Here is a 15,520-nt window from a genome sequence, read left to right as displayed (position 1 = left end):
AGATCTGGGTTAGATCCCTGGGTTGGGAAGATCCCCTGGAGGAGGGCATGGCAACCCACTCCAGTATTCTTGCCTGAAGAATCCCCATGGACAGAGGAGCCTGGTGGGCTACAGTTCATGGGGTCGCAAAGAGTCAGACGTGACTGAGAGACTAAGCACAGCACAGCATATGCATATAAAATAGTATTATTACCCAGCTATAAAAAGAATGCACTAATGAAATTTGCAGAAATATGGACAGACTTAGAGATTATGTATTAAGTGAAGTACGCCAAAAACAAATATATAATAACATTTATATATGGAATCTAAAAAATGATACAAATGAACTTATTTATAAAACAGAAGTAGACTCACAGACATAGAAAACCAACTTATGGTTACCAAAGGGGAATATGTGGGGAGGGATAAATTAGGAGGATGGGATTAACATATACACACTACTGTAGATGAAATAGATAACCAATAATGTTTTGTAATAACCTGTAAGGGAAAAATCTGGAAAATATGAATCACTTTGCTGTACACCTGAAACTAACACAACATTGCAAATCAATTATACTTGATTTAAATTAAAATATGTATATATTTACCTTCAAACAAAGTTGTATAATTTTTGCTATAAAACATTTACCACTTCTCATATACCATTCTCTGTTCTTGCTTTTAGATGAAGCATAAGAATTTGTTTTCAGAATATGAGTCAAGGGCATGGTTTCCAGAGAACTGTGAGGTGGTGTCCAGGATCACTGAGACATGTACATTCCTGTGCACACGAGTGCCCAGGCACACATGTGTGCACAGGGCACACACACACACCACACCACCACATTCGTGAGAAGCAGGCCCTGGAAGCAAGAAAACGCTCTAAACTAACTATAATTTTTTTAAAAAATGACCTACTCTTAGGGTGTTGTGAAGATTCAGTAATAAAATTCTCATTAGGAACTGACTATAGCACCTGCCACATAGTGTTCAATATATATGCTAATCATGGTATTACTGTTATCATTATTATTATTTGGATATAGGAAAAATTTCAGGTATGCAGGTTGCTAATCTTCTTCTGTATTTTGATTGTTATGAAGAGAAGACAAAACCATTAGCAGCAGTACTTAACCACTTGTTGAAACATAGATTCCTTTGAGAATCTAATGAAAGCCATGGGTTCTATTCTCAGAAAAAATTGTGGCTACCATTTCACGGGAATTCAGGGATACCCTAAACTCCATCCATGTACTCTACTTAAGAAATCCTGAAGATCTGAAGTCAGATTAGATTTGAGCAAGGTGAAAATCAAAGAACACCCTCTGCTGGCTGACATTTTATAATCTGTGTGCATTTCAGGTAGGGGTCATGAAACAGCAAATAATGTCAAACCTATCAGTGATATGTTCCTATGGAGTCATCTAAAAATCAAGATGACACCATATTCAATTTTTCAGAAACAGGAGTGACTTGTCTCGGTGAAACTCCCCTTGTTTCTGAGTGGGATGGCCTGAGAGGTAGACATTTATATCTGAGAATCCATAAGGACGAGCAAAAGGCACTGGCCAGGAGATCCAATAACTGCACTTATCTCAAGAGCCCCAGGCAACTTTTCTCCGGGAAAACTTCCCCATCTGTGACTTTTTACTTGCAGGTGGTTGTACTCAAATTTTTAAAGTGTTGACACGATTGAAACTGAGATTCTACAAGTGAAACTAAGCAACTGGCATGGCTAAATTTGAAATCACTCTGATCTTCAATGTTTTCCTAGAGAAGCTAACTTCATTTCCACAGCTACTTGTGGATCATTTTGGTCCAAAAACATTTTGTGAGGATCTGTTATTTTCAGACTCTGCCAGGGGCTAGCATTTCCAAGACCCCATAATCACAGCCTCTACCTTTCTGTAGCTTACATTCTAAACGTCTAAGAGACAAATGTCTATACTAATAATTTCAGTGAAATGTGGCTGGTGCACAGCATGGCCTAGGAGCCTGAAGAATAACAAACAGTTCAACCTTTGGTCCAGGGCAAACTCCCTGCAGGCTATGAATGTGTATTTGGAGACTTAATGTCTTTCTTTAGGTGAAAATAACTTTCAAATATTACTAGCATTTAGGTCTAATAATTGGAGACATGGAGGTATCAGAATTTGCTTAGTACATTAATGAGATATTGTTGGGGGAAGAGTCTTTTATTTTTGTATGTCTTTTAGAATATCCTTTTGGGTAGTATCTTACATTGAATAACTATTTAGATATGAAAAACCAGAGCTCCCATGCTAGGATTAGAGTGATCAGATGGTCTGGTCTGAGAGTTCTACTGAACAACAAGGGATGAGAAGTATGTCTTATCTAGCTGTGTGAGTGAGAAGAAACACTTGCAAGCAAAGGAAAACCATGAAATTAAAAAAGATACATGCACCCCTATGTTCATAGCAGCACTATTTACAATAGCCAAGATAGGGAGCCAATCTAAGTGTCCATAGACAGATGAATGGATAAAGAAGATACAGTACATATTAATAGATACAAAGGAATATTACTCAGCCATTAAAAAGAACGAAATAATGCCATCTGCAGCAACATGGGTGGCCCAAGAGATTATCGCACTAAGCAAAATAAGTCAGGCAGAGAAAGACAAATGCCGTATGATATCACTTATATGTGGAATCTAAAATATGATACAAATCAACATACCTACAAAACAAAAACAGATTCACAGACATAGAGAACAGTCATGTTGTTGCCAAGGTGGCAGGAGGCGGTAGGGAAGGGAAGGAATGGGAGTTTGGGATTAGCAGAGGCAAACTCTTATATATAGGATGGATAAACAAGGTCCTACAGTATAGCACAGGGAACTATGTTCAAGACCCTGAGACAAACCATAATGGGCAAGGATATGAAAAAGAATGTAGATACATGTGTAACTGAGTCACTTTGTTGTACAGAGGAAATTAACACAGCATTGTAAATACTTCAATAAAATTTAAAAACAAAAGGACCAGCAGAGGGAAACCCTGAGAAGACAGACATCAGGTGAGGCTGCCCTGGCAGCTAGTGAGAGCGAGTCCTCAGGGAGTCAGGGGCTTAGTGCCTAACACTGGGAGCTAAATGTGGCTTAGAGGCACTGCTTCTCCTAAGACAATTGAAAGAACCATGACTGTGGGGGGCACTCTACCTGAAAAACAAATGAAGGGAGGATAAATTTCAACAGGAAATCAGACTTCTTAAATACTCAGGACAAGATGGGACTCAGAGCTACATTTACTTGGCTTCCTTTTCCCACAGAGATGTCCCCATGCGTCTTCCAGGAGTGAGAGCAGAATTGAAGAGAAAACGTAAAACGAAGAAATCTCTGACACCATTTAAGATTATCTTTCCTTTTAAAGCAGTTAGTACTTTTCAAAATGGTTCACCTCTGTCTTCTAATTTAGCCTTCAGGATAACCTTGTAAACAGGACAACACTTTCATTTTATAGATTAAGAAACTTGAGGCTTGAAGATTGGTTTAAGAAGAAGTTTGCATCCGTTTTAGGTGCAGGAGATTGCCTTCTCATAAAACTGATCGCTATACATGTTCAGACAGTCATAAAATAATTGCTACACTAATGGACACAAGAATGTGTAGATGAAGCACCACTGAGAAAAGACCTGAAAAATAAGGCCAGCCTCTGCTGACTCCAAGCCACCAGGGCAACAGTAAATCAGTAAATCTGTCCCTCTCATTTTTTACAGATGTCAGGGGCATTTACATGACTTTCTCTTGTTTTATGAGATTTGATCCATTTCAAATAAAGGAACAGATGGAAAACTAATAGAGCAGTCACTGCAGATAACCAAGAGGCAAGGTATCAAGGGAGCCCTGTGGACCCTCCATGGAGAAGCCAGGCAACCTGCTGCAGTCAGTTTCCGTTATGAGAGCCTCACTGGGGCCCCACCGGACCAGAACTGGAGGAGGCTGTGCTGCCCACGTCAAGGACACCTCCCTCGTCCTACACCCACATCCTCCCTTTCAGCTTCCTTTACCCTGACAAGCAGGGTATCTCTCTTGGTCCAGCTCTTTTCCTTCCTGCCCTCCTTGAGAAACAACCATATTCTTGTCCCAGTGGATGGGCTCTCTATTAGGGTGAGCAGAAAGGTAATGAGCAGACAAACCAGAGTCATTATTTCCTTCTCTCAGTGCCTACTTGTATCAGTACATCAACTGCCATATATAACGCCACCTTATCCAAGTATCTTGTAGCCTCAATCTGAGTATGAAATGTTTTAGTTCTTTCTACCCCGCCATCTATCCCTCCCCTCATCCCTCCCTTTCTCCGTTCATCCATTCGTCTATCCCATTCTCCATTTACCCTTCCCTTCATTCACCCAACCACCCCTCCACTGGAAAATCTATTGATGATTTGCTACTGGCATCTTGCCACCAAGCAGTAAACAAGACAGACTTAATCCTTGCCCTCAAGGAATTTATATTTTAGTAGGAAATACAGATCCTAAGCATTTCAAAATCATAACAAATATGATTAGTGAAACAAAGAGTGAGGGTTCTAGTCTGAGGCTAACTAGGGAACAACTGCTTGAAAAATATTTGCAACTAGTTCATTATGTCCTGGAAAAGCCAGCCATATTGCCCTGGGCACACTGCATTTAGTTTAATTTTAAAGACAGAATTAAACTAAACGGTTTTAGAAGTACCATATTTCACTGACTTCACTGCCATCACTTTAAGGAACATTGCTGTTTTATTCACCACTAAGAAATGCTGCCAATTAAATTACAACATAATGCTTTCTTTTCACTAAGTTAAAAAATTTTTTTATAATTACAAAGGAACTCAAAGTACATACATAAGAAGGAAAATGTACATTAAATAAGTTAGTTAAGGGACTCCTACATCTTCTTCACATTCACTCCTAAACTAGTGTCACAGAAGCCCTTATTTGCCATATGACATTGTCCTCTGGACATCAACACACTGATAATGCGGATATCCGAGAGAGGGCTCTGCTATTGTCTCTTGGTTTTTCCTCCAAGCTGCTGAGACCCATCTGACAAGTTACGATGCTTAGGCTTCCTTGATCTTTCCCCAAAGTGTCAACAGAATGGTTTAGACAACAATGCAAGTTCCTACCTCAAATGGTCCTTAAATGACTTATTTCCTGAAACTTCAATGGGCTGCATTTATCCAATCATATTATCAGGAATTACAACCAAGTAAGAGCATGCACAGGCAACAGTGACTGCAGGTTCGAGCACAACTGTAAGGTACATCCTGGTTTCACAGTAGTTAAAATGAGGGAAGGCATCCTTCAAATAAATGAAATACACTGTTTCTCTAAATTCACTTTCAGCTAAAGCTCTTAGGTACCCACTGAGGAGGAGAACACACAGACACAGTAATAACTAAATCCCTTGTCCTAACGTCAGCTCCTCTTTTCTGTTTTCTTTTCTGTTCCTCCAAGTAAAATTTTGTTTCCAAAGAGGTTTCTTTACCGGGAAAAAAACAGGTGTGAAGACCCATCCTATGGCATGGCCACTCCCAGCTCTGGCATTCTGTAAGGCTGTAATAATAACACACAAGTAAAGCTACTCACTCGTAAGTTTCCAGGACATTCACTACCACAGGCTTCTTTCCAAGCCTTGGGAGAGGCCCTAGTGAGGTGTTCACATGGTCACATGGTCTTGTAAAATTTTTTAAATATACTTTTGTATTTTTCTCCTTAAAGAGCTGCCTTCCCTCAAATGGTATAAGCTTTGGGTACCAGAAAACCTAGATTTTCTTTGATCACAGCACTTTACATCTGTATACCACTTGAAGAGGTGCCTAGTAAAGTCACATATTTTCTCACTTGATTCTTACAGAAATTCAGGATCTCAAAGATGAAAACACTGAAGCTTTTTGAGGTTAGATGATTTGCCTAAGGACACCCTATCAGGCAAACCATTTTGCTAGAACTTAAAACCAGGTGCTCTCACTATGAATGCAGTCTTCTTTTTCATACACCACCTTGGTTAACAAGGGTTGCCTTGGCTTGGCAAGTTGCCAAAGTGAGTCTGGCCAAAATAAAGTTCCAAATTCTAACAAAAATTCCTGTTTTTTTTCTTCTCGAATATATGTATGAAACATAAAACTACTTGAGGTTCAAGCAGATTGTGAATTCACTTTTAAACAACGGGAAAAGAATATTTTCTGATTTGTATTGAGTCAGTGACCTGCCAGACCCTCATTTGGAAGGCCACACCAGTCCCAGAAAATAACATCTTTGTGTTGAAGCTCATGAGAAATACACCCAGCTGAATATTGAAAGAAAAAGCTTACTCTTCTTTTGTTGCTGTTTTGTTTAATCTTTGTTCCACTCAGTGATATACACACACACACAGGAAAATATTTTTCTCATATCTGAAATCTGGATATATAATTCCTGAAAAAATATTACTCCTGTCTTTTATTCCTCCACCGCATATTCCTCTTTAACAGATTCATCATGTGGTCTGAATACAATACACATACACGTTATCAAGTATGAACACAGCAGAGGACAGTTTCCTTTTAAAAGCACACTGCCCTACCAATGCCTTTAAAATCTATTAAAGAATATCTTGCCAAGCCCAGGAGAACATTACAATAATTAGTTCTCTTACCCAGGTGAAAAAGAACATATCTGTCAACTAAAGAAGTGCAAAAGCAATTAACACCTCAATGCTCTCCCAGGAAATTGCTTAAATTAAAGAAATAACAGGGATATATCATGGTTATTGTATTTCTAATATTTAGTTACTCACGTGGCTGTAGAGTGCCTCAGTCACTCCCCTCCCCGCTCCCCAGCACAACAGGGCCAGGTGCTGGTGTCATGTGGCTAGGGGCGTCCTTGGGTGCTTGCACGTGTAGCATATGTGGGTCTTTGGTCATATTTCTCAGAGGCTGATGCAGAAATTGGGCTGATGCAATTCACATGCAAGGCTATGTATGTCTTAAATCAATAAGTTCTCAAGCATAAAAAACAGGTTTCTGGGTTCTGTGCTGCCCCAGTGGAACTGACTTATTTGTCCTCTTCCACAGCTGGGCTACTAAATAGAAAGTTTATATTGGAAGGAAAGTTATGACCAACCTAGACAGCATATTACAAAGCAGAAACATTACTTTGCCAACAAAGGTCTGTCTAGGCAAGGCTATGGTTTTTCCAGTGGTCATGTATGGATGTGAGAGTTGGACTGTGAAGAAAGCTGAGTGTGGAAGAATTGATGCTTTTGCACTGTGGTGTTGGAGAAGACTGTTGAGAGTCCCTTGGACTGCAAGGAGATCCAACCAGTTCATTCTGAAGGAGATCAGCCCTGAGTGTTCTTTGGAAGGAATGATGCTGAAGCTGAAACTCCAATACTTTGGCTACCTCATGCGAAGAGTTGACTCATTGGAAAAAACCCTGATGCTGGGAGGGATTAGGGGCAGGAGGAGAAGGAGATGACAGAGGATGAGATGGCTGGATGGAATCACTGACTCGATGGACGTGAGTCTGAGTGAACTCCGGGAGTTGGTGATGGACAGGGAGGCCTGGCGTGCTGCGATTCATGGGGTCACAAAGAGTTGGACACAACTGAGCGACTGAACTGACTAACTGCCTGACGTGGCAAACAGCAGAGGCTGAGCTGGGGAGTGAATCAGATGGATGAAAACCCTTGTTTGTCAGCAGCAAGATCCACAGACAGCCTAGAAGTTCAGTCCATCATCTCTCCCTCTTCTCAGTAATGTCACTCTGCCTTTACTGAGTGCAGTCTAGGTACACAAACCTGATGAGGGTTTTGAGAGACCCAGATGCTGAGAGCAGGGCCTGTACCTCTGCAAATCTTAGTCAAGGTAAAATGCATTTCTTTCCTTCCTCTCCACCCCACCCCTAAAGCTTGGCTCTTCTAAGAAGGAGCAAAGTTAACTCTCAGATCTCAGAGAAAATCAAACAGGATGTTCCAGTTCCCGTTTACAAAGGGGAAGTCAGGTAAACATGTAAAAGAAACCAAGGAAAACACTTATCCTTCTGAAACTACTCCCCAAAATTGCAGAGGAAGGAACACTGTTAAACTCATTCTATGAGGCCACCATTGCCCTGATACCAAAAACCAGACAAAGATACCACAGAAAAGAAAATTACAGGCCAATATCATTGATGAACATAGACAGAAAAATCCTCAAGAAAATACTAGCCAGTTGAATCCAACATGTGGTGTTATGATTAAAAGGATCATATGTCACAATCAAGTGGGATTTATCCCAGGGATGCAAGGATTTTTCAATATCTGTAAATCAGTGGGTATATGACATCATTAAATTAAAGAATAAAACCCATATGATAATCTCAACAGATGAAGAAAATGCTTTTGATAAAATCAACATCCATTTATGGTAAGACAGCATGCAAGGAGAAGAGCAGCAACAAACCCAGGAAGATGCTGAAGGAGTCTCTGAAGGAGGAGAGCAGTTAGTTCACTGTGTCTGGGACCTGAATCAGATGGTAGATGATATTAAAGGTCATCTGGTTTAAGACCTACCTCATTTGATTTTCTTTACAGCCACCATCCAGTCTGGAGTAGCCCCAGTGTGAGAAACTAATCCTCTCAGAAAGGGCCTATGTCTTCTTCAGGCAGTCTGAATGAATACTAACTACATATATTAGGCACCTCATTGGTACCAAGCCTGACTTAGTTTGCTGTGTCAGACGCTAAGGTAGTCATTCATGATGCCTGACTTATTTATTTCTTTTTAAGAAACCAGTTTGCTTTTATTTAAAAAAATGTTTAAATATTTTATTAAAAATTATTTATTTATTTAGCTATTCTTAGCTGGTTTTAGCTGTGCTAGGTCTTTGATGCTATGTGTGGGTGCTATGTGCGGGCTTTCTCTATTGCCACAAATGGGTTTCTCACTGCAGCAGCTTCTCTTGTTGCAGAGCACTGTCTCCTGGGCACTTGGGCTTCACCAGTTGCTGCAGGTGGGCTCAGCAGTTGCAGTGTACAGGTTTAGTTGCCCTGCGCCTTGTGGGATCTTCTTGGACCAGGGATGGAACCTGGCTTCCCTGCATTGGCAGGTGGATTCTTAACCACTAGAACACAAAGGAAGTCCATGATACATAACTTCTGACCATGAGACCTTGTATATCCCCCTTTTTTGAGAGTGGGTGTGACCTGTGCCTTGTATCTAACCAGTAGAATATGGCAAAGGTGCTGGGATGTATGTGATTACATGTATGTGATTATGCACACAGGTGGAGAAGGCAATGTCAACCCACTCCAGTACTCTTGCCTGGAAAATCCCAAGGATGGAGGAGCCTGGTGGGCTGCAGTCCATGGGGTCGCTAAGAGTCGGACACGACTGAGCGACTTCACTCTCACTTTTCACTTTCATGCATTGGAGAAGGAAATGGCAACCCACTCCAGTGTTCTTGCCTGGAGAATCCCAGGGATGACGGAGCCTGGTGGGCTGCTGTCTATGGGGCTGCACAGAGTCAGACACGACTGAGCGACTTCACTCTCACTTTTCACTTTCATGCATTGGAGAAGGAAATGGCAACCCACTCCAGTGTTCTTGCCTGGAGAATCCCAGGGATGACGGAGCCTGGTGGGCTGCCGTCTATGGGGTTGCACAGAGTCGGACACGACTGAAGCGACTTAGCATTCATACAGGATGTAGCAACCATCTTGCTGGAGACTTTCCTGCCTTGTGCGTTTTGGAAAAGCAGGCAGCTGTGTTAGGGTTGAAGGTCTTTGGCTGAGAGCCAGCAAGAAACTAAAGCCCTGAACTGAATTCTGCCAACACTCTGTGTGAGCTTGAAAGCAGACCCTTCCCCAGTCAAGTCTCAGATGAGGCTGCAGCCCTGGCTGACAGCCTGGTTGAGCTCTGTGAGCCCCTAAAAAGGAGAACCAGAGAAGCTGTGCCTTGATTACTGACCCACAGAGACTATGAGATCATGAACGGTATTGTTTTCAAGCTGTGAAATCTGCAATAGTATTGTCACACAGCAGTAGATAACTAATATAGATGCTTTATAGGTATTAACTAATTTAGTCCTCATTACTGTCTCATTTCACACAATGGGAAAACTGATACATGAAGCATGAAACATAAGCAACCAGTCAAAGTTTACAGAGCAGGGCCAGAAGTGGCCCTGAACAGTTCTGGCAGGGCCAGAACTCAAATAACTAAATACCGAAGTAGCTATATTACTCACCAATAAGGTATGCTGCCTTTCTGTACTTCTTAGAAACTTCTATTTCAAGTTGCTTCCAAATATGATTTCTATAAATTATCTTTATAGTATGAGTGAAAAATCCAAATGCAATGACAAACCAGATACACTAAATGAATTACCAGGTTGTATGTAACCTGATCACTAGGGTGTGACATGAAACAGACTGCAGATCAACAGATGCTACCTCATGGTATTCACTGGCCAAGTGCATCTAGGCTGCCTTCAACCAGTGGGAGGGTGTTAGCTGGTGACCTCAGACATATGAGTTCTTATTATGCTTCTGAGTTCTGAGAACACATGGACCCCTTTTCCACCAGTTCAGTTCAGTCATTCAGTTGTGTCCCACTCTTTGTGACCCCATGGATGGCAGCATGCCAGGCTTCCCTGTCCATCACCAACTCCTGAAACTTGCTCAAACTCATGTCCATTGAGTCAGTGATGCCATCCATCCAGCCATTCATCTTCTGTCATCCCCTTCTCCTTCTGCCTTCAATCTTTCCCATTATCAGGGTCTTTTCCAATGAGTCAGTTCTTTGTGTTAAGTGGCCAAAGTATTGGAGTTTCAGCTTCAGCAACAGTTCTTCCAAGGAATATTCAGGACTTATTTCCTTTAGGATGGACTGGCTGGATCTCCTTGCAGTCCAAGGGACTCTTAAGAGTCTTCTCCAACACTACAGTTCAAAATCATTAATTCTTTGGTGCTCAGCTTTCTTTATGGCTTCAAATATTAGAAACAAGGGATGATTCCTGTTTCCAATCTTCTATTTTCTCCTTTAAATGAACAGCAATACCCTCACATCTTTGTTCTCTCTTGCAGATGGTCTTCTTGACACAAGGATGAACATGTACAAGTGTGTGGACTCTGTGTAGAATCAGCTGAAAACTCCTACTGTTTCTCTCCTTTATTCCTTGTGCACAGAGAGCAGAAGAGTCCTTGTCACCATAATTACTACCACTTTCATCTGGCCTCCTGGAAAGAACAGCTCTTGAATACGCTTTACTAGAACATGGACAACTTTTATCATGCAAGAACTATAGTGAACAGGAGATGGTAAGGTCAGCTGGAAGAATTTTTCCAAGTTCTCTAGGCCATAACAAGAAGAAGCTGGGGAAGAAGTCTACTTCTAGTAGAAACTGGTGTAAAGTTACTTTTAGCATGGTGAGATGCTGAGCTACCCAATTTCAATGATGCATCTCTGGTAGCTTCTAAGTAGAATAGTCTAACTAGAAAGGATAGAATTTAATGTAAGAGGAAACTTATGCTAAATCTAAGTAAAGTGATATTAAAATAATCCCTTAGGTGTTTAAAATATATTTGAGTTTCTAGAGTCCAGTAAATTACCTCTCAGAGAATTAAAAAGTATGCAGGCATAATAATGAAACAAAGATAAAAATGAAAGATATGCCAAAATGCTGGGAACAGGTGAGCATCTAGATTTCTACAATGAAGGGCTTGGAAATTCTAGATCTCTGGGATTGATGGCACGTCCTGGCAAAATTTTAGAAAGGATTATTATACCACTGAAGAAAAAGGCATGCAAACTAACATTGTACAGGCATACCTCATTTTATTGTGCTTTGCTTTATTAAGATTTTACAAACTGAAGGTTAGTGGTAAACCTATATCAAGATTTTTAGCACAATTTCCCCAACAGCATTTGCTCATTTCATGCCTCTGTATCACATTTTGGTAATTCTTGAAATATTTTAAACTTTTTCATCATTACTATGGTTGTCGTGATGATCTGTGATCAGTGATCTTTGATGCTACTATTGCCATTATTTTGGGGTGCCAAGAACTGTGCCCATATAAGATGGTGAGCTTAATAAATACTGTGTGTTCTGACTGCTCCACTTACTATCCCTCTCTCTCCCTCTCTTTTGGTCTCTGTATTCCCTAAAACATACAATAATATTGAAATAAGTCCAATTAATAGAATTACAATAGCCTCCAAGTGTTCAAGTGAAAGGATTCACATGTCTATTGCTTTAAATCAAAAGACAGTTATGGCTGATTTGCATTGTTGTATGGAAGAAATCAACAACACAACATTGTAATTATCCTCTAATTAATAGAAAATACTCTGACAAAAAAGAAATCAAAAGATAGACATGATTGGAGACTTTCCTGGTGGTTCAGGGGCTAAGACTCCATGCTCCTAATGCACAAGGGGCTGGGTTTCATCCCTTGTTAAGGAACTAGATCCTACATGCCACAGTTAAGAGTTCGCATACTGCAACTAAGACCCGGTTCAGCCAAAAAAAGAAAAAGAAAGAAAGAAAGTTAAAGGAAATATAGACAGGACTGGGCCTCCCCGGTGGCTCAGAGGTAAAGAATCAGCCTGCAATGCAGGAGCTGCAGGAGACGCAGGTTTGATGCCTGGCCGGGAAGATCCTGGAGATCTTGTCTTCAGAATCCTATGGACAGAGGAGCCTGGCAAGCTACAATCCATAGTGTCGCGAAGAGTTGAAAACAACCGAAGTGACTTAGCATGCTTGCATATACACAGACATGATCAAGCTTAGTGAGGAAGGCATGTCAAAAGCGGAGACAGGCCAAACCCTAGGCCTCTTGTGCCAAACAGGAATGTAGAGGAAAAGTTCTTGAAGGAAATTAAAGGTGCTACTCCAGTGAGCACATAAATAATAAGGAAACCAAACAGCCTTCGAGTTGATCTGGAGAAAGTTGTAGTGGTCTGTACAGAAGATCAAATCAGACACAACATTCCCTTAAGCCAAAGCCTAACCTGGAGCAAGGCCCTAACTCTCTTCAATTTTATGAAGGCTGAGAGAGGTGAGAAAGCTGCAGAAGAAAAGTTTACAGCTGGAAGAGGTTGGTTTATGAGGTTTAAGGAAAGAAGCATCTCCAAAACATAAAAGTTCAAGGTGAAGCAGCAAGGGCTAACACAGAAGCGGCAGGAAGTTATCCAGAGGATCTAAGATAATTAATAAAGGTGGCTACACTAAACAACAGATTTGCAGTATAGATGAAACAGCCTTCTATTGGAAGAAGACTTCCTGCCATCTAGGACTTCCATAGCCAGAGAGAAGAAGTCAAGGCCTGGCTTCAAAGCTTCAAAGGACAGGCTGATTCTCTTGTTAGGGGTTAATTCAGCTGATGACTTTAAGTTGAAGCCAATTTTCACTTACCATTCCCCAAATCCTAGGGCCTTCATAATGGAACAAAGCCTAGATGACAGCAAATTTGTTGACAACATGGTTTACTGAGTGTTTTAAGCCCACTGTGGAGAGGTACTACTCAGAAAAAAAGATTCCTTTCAAAATATGACTGCTCAATGACAATGCATCTGGTCACTAAAAAGCTCTGACAGAGATGTACGATGAGATTCATGTTGTTTCCATGCCTGCTAACACAACATCCATTCTGCAGCCCACAGATCAAGTAGTAACTTTTACTTTTGAGTCTTATTATTTAAGAAATACATTTTGTAATGCTATAGCTGTGGAAGAGAGTGATTTCTTTGATGGATCTGGGCAAAGTAACTTGACAACCTTTTGGAAAGAATTCACCATTCTAGATGCCGTAAATAATGTTCTTGACCCATGACAAGAGGTCAAAATATCAACACTACCAAGTTTGGAAGAAGTTGATTCCAACCCTCATGGATGACTTTGAGGGGTTCAAGACTTTAGTGGAAGAAGTAACTACAGATGTGGTGCAAACAGCAAGAAAAACAGAATTAGACGTGGAGATTGAATATGTCATTGAATTGCTATAAACTTTGATAAAACTTTCATGAATGAGGAGTTGTTTCTTATGGCTGAGCAAAGAAAGTGGCTTCTTGAGATGGAATCTAGTCAGGGTGAAGATGCTATGAAGATTGCTGAAATGACAACAAAGCATTTAGAATATTATATAAACTTAGTTGATGAAGCAGAGGCAGAGGCAGAGTATGAGAGAGGATTAACTCCAGTTCTGAAAGTTCTACTGTGGGTAGCATGCTATCAAACAGCACTGCACGTTACAAAGAAGTCATTTACAGAAGGAAAAGTCAGTTGATGTGGCAAATGTCACTGTGTTGTTGAAGAAACTGCCACAACCACCTCAGCCTGCAACAGCCACCATCCCGATCAGTTAGCAGGCATCAACACGGACGCAAGATCCTCCACCAGCAGAAAGATTACAACTTGCTGGAGACTCAGATGATGGCTAGTATTTTTCAGCAGTATAGTATTTCTAAATTAAGATAGGTACCTCATTTTAAAAAGACGTAATGCTATGGCGCACTTAACAGACCACAGTAAAGTACAGACATAGCTTTTATATTCGATGGGAAACAAAATGGTCATATGATTCACTTTATTGTGATATTCACTTTACTGCAGTGGTCTGGAATAGAACCTGTACTGTCTCCAAGAGATACCAACATATAAACGCAATATAATGTAAATACATATTTGAGTAGTTCAAGTGAGCTTTGAAAAAGAACTCGTGATATCTTGCAGACAGTACAGAGTTCTGTGAACTAAAAGTCTGTGGCTTTGCAGCTCACGGAGGATGATATCCACAGTGATATCCTGAAAATCACTGTTGATGGAGGAGTGTCAAGGCTTCTGGCCTGGGTGCTGTGGAGCTCTGTCCTTGATACTGCTATGCTCAAAATTCTTAACAGTGTTAGATGCTTGTAAAACGTATGGCCAATTCACTGCTAAGAAGAGTGGTAAATATAGGTGAGGTGCAGGAATAGAAACGATTTCCACTATGTTGGAAAGATGAGCTGAATCATTTGAGAGCTGGCTACAAGAGCTGAAAGATGAGGGGCTTTGGATTAAAGTAATGTAAACTCAGATATTAGCTTGGTTGTTGGATAAACTTGGGCAAGTTACATGAGCCTCATGAGCCTTCAGTTCTTCCTCCATAAAATTGGTAACATTAAATATCTCTTTTGAACAAATAAGACTGGTACACAATAGATGCTCAACAACTGTTAGTATCCCTCCTCTGTTCCTCTTCTCAAAGCTTCCTCAGTTCAGTTCAGTTCAGTCGCTCAGTTGTGTCCGACTCTTTGAGACCACATGAATCGCAGCACACCAGGCCTCCCTGTCCATCACCATCTCCTGGAGTTCACTCAGACTCATGTCCATCAAGTCGGTGATGCCATCCAGCCATCTCATCCTCTGTCATCCCCTTCTCCTCTTGCCCCCAATCCCTCCCAGCATCAGAGTCTTTTCCAATGAGTCAACTCTTTGCATGAGGTGGCCAAAGTACTGGAGTTTCAGCTTTAGCATCATTCCTTCCAAAGAAATCCCAGGACCGATCTCCTTCAGAATGGACT

At 40.9% G+C, this 15,520-nt stretch overlaps 1 protein-coding gene across 1 annotated transcript in view; it reads right to left on the bottom strand.

Moving 5' to 3' along the window:
- GRIP1 (glutamate receptor interacting protein 1) overlaps positions 1-15,520 on the bottom strand; it is a 464,606-nt gene that overhangs the window by 183,350 nt on the left and 265,736 nt on the right. The gene's annotated exons all lie outside the window — the stretch shown is intronic.

Source organism: Bison bison, unplaced genomic scaffold (genome assembly GCF_000754665.1).
Source record: "Bison bison bison isolate TAMUID 2011002044 unplaced genomic scaffold, Bison_UMD1.0 scf7180017864163, whole genome shotgun sequence".
Lineage (NCBI taxonomy): Eukaryota > Metazoa > Chordata > Mammalia > Artiodactyla > Bovidae > Bison > Bison bison.
This window is presented reverse-complemented; position numbering and strand designations above follow the sequence as displayed.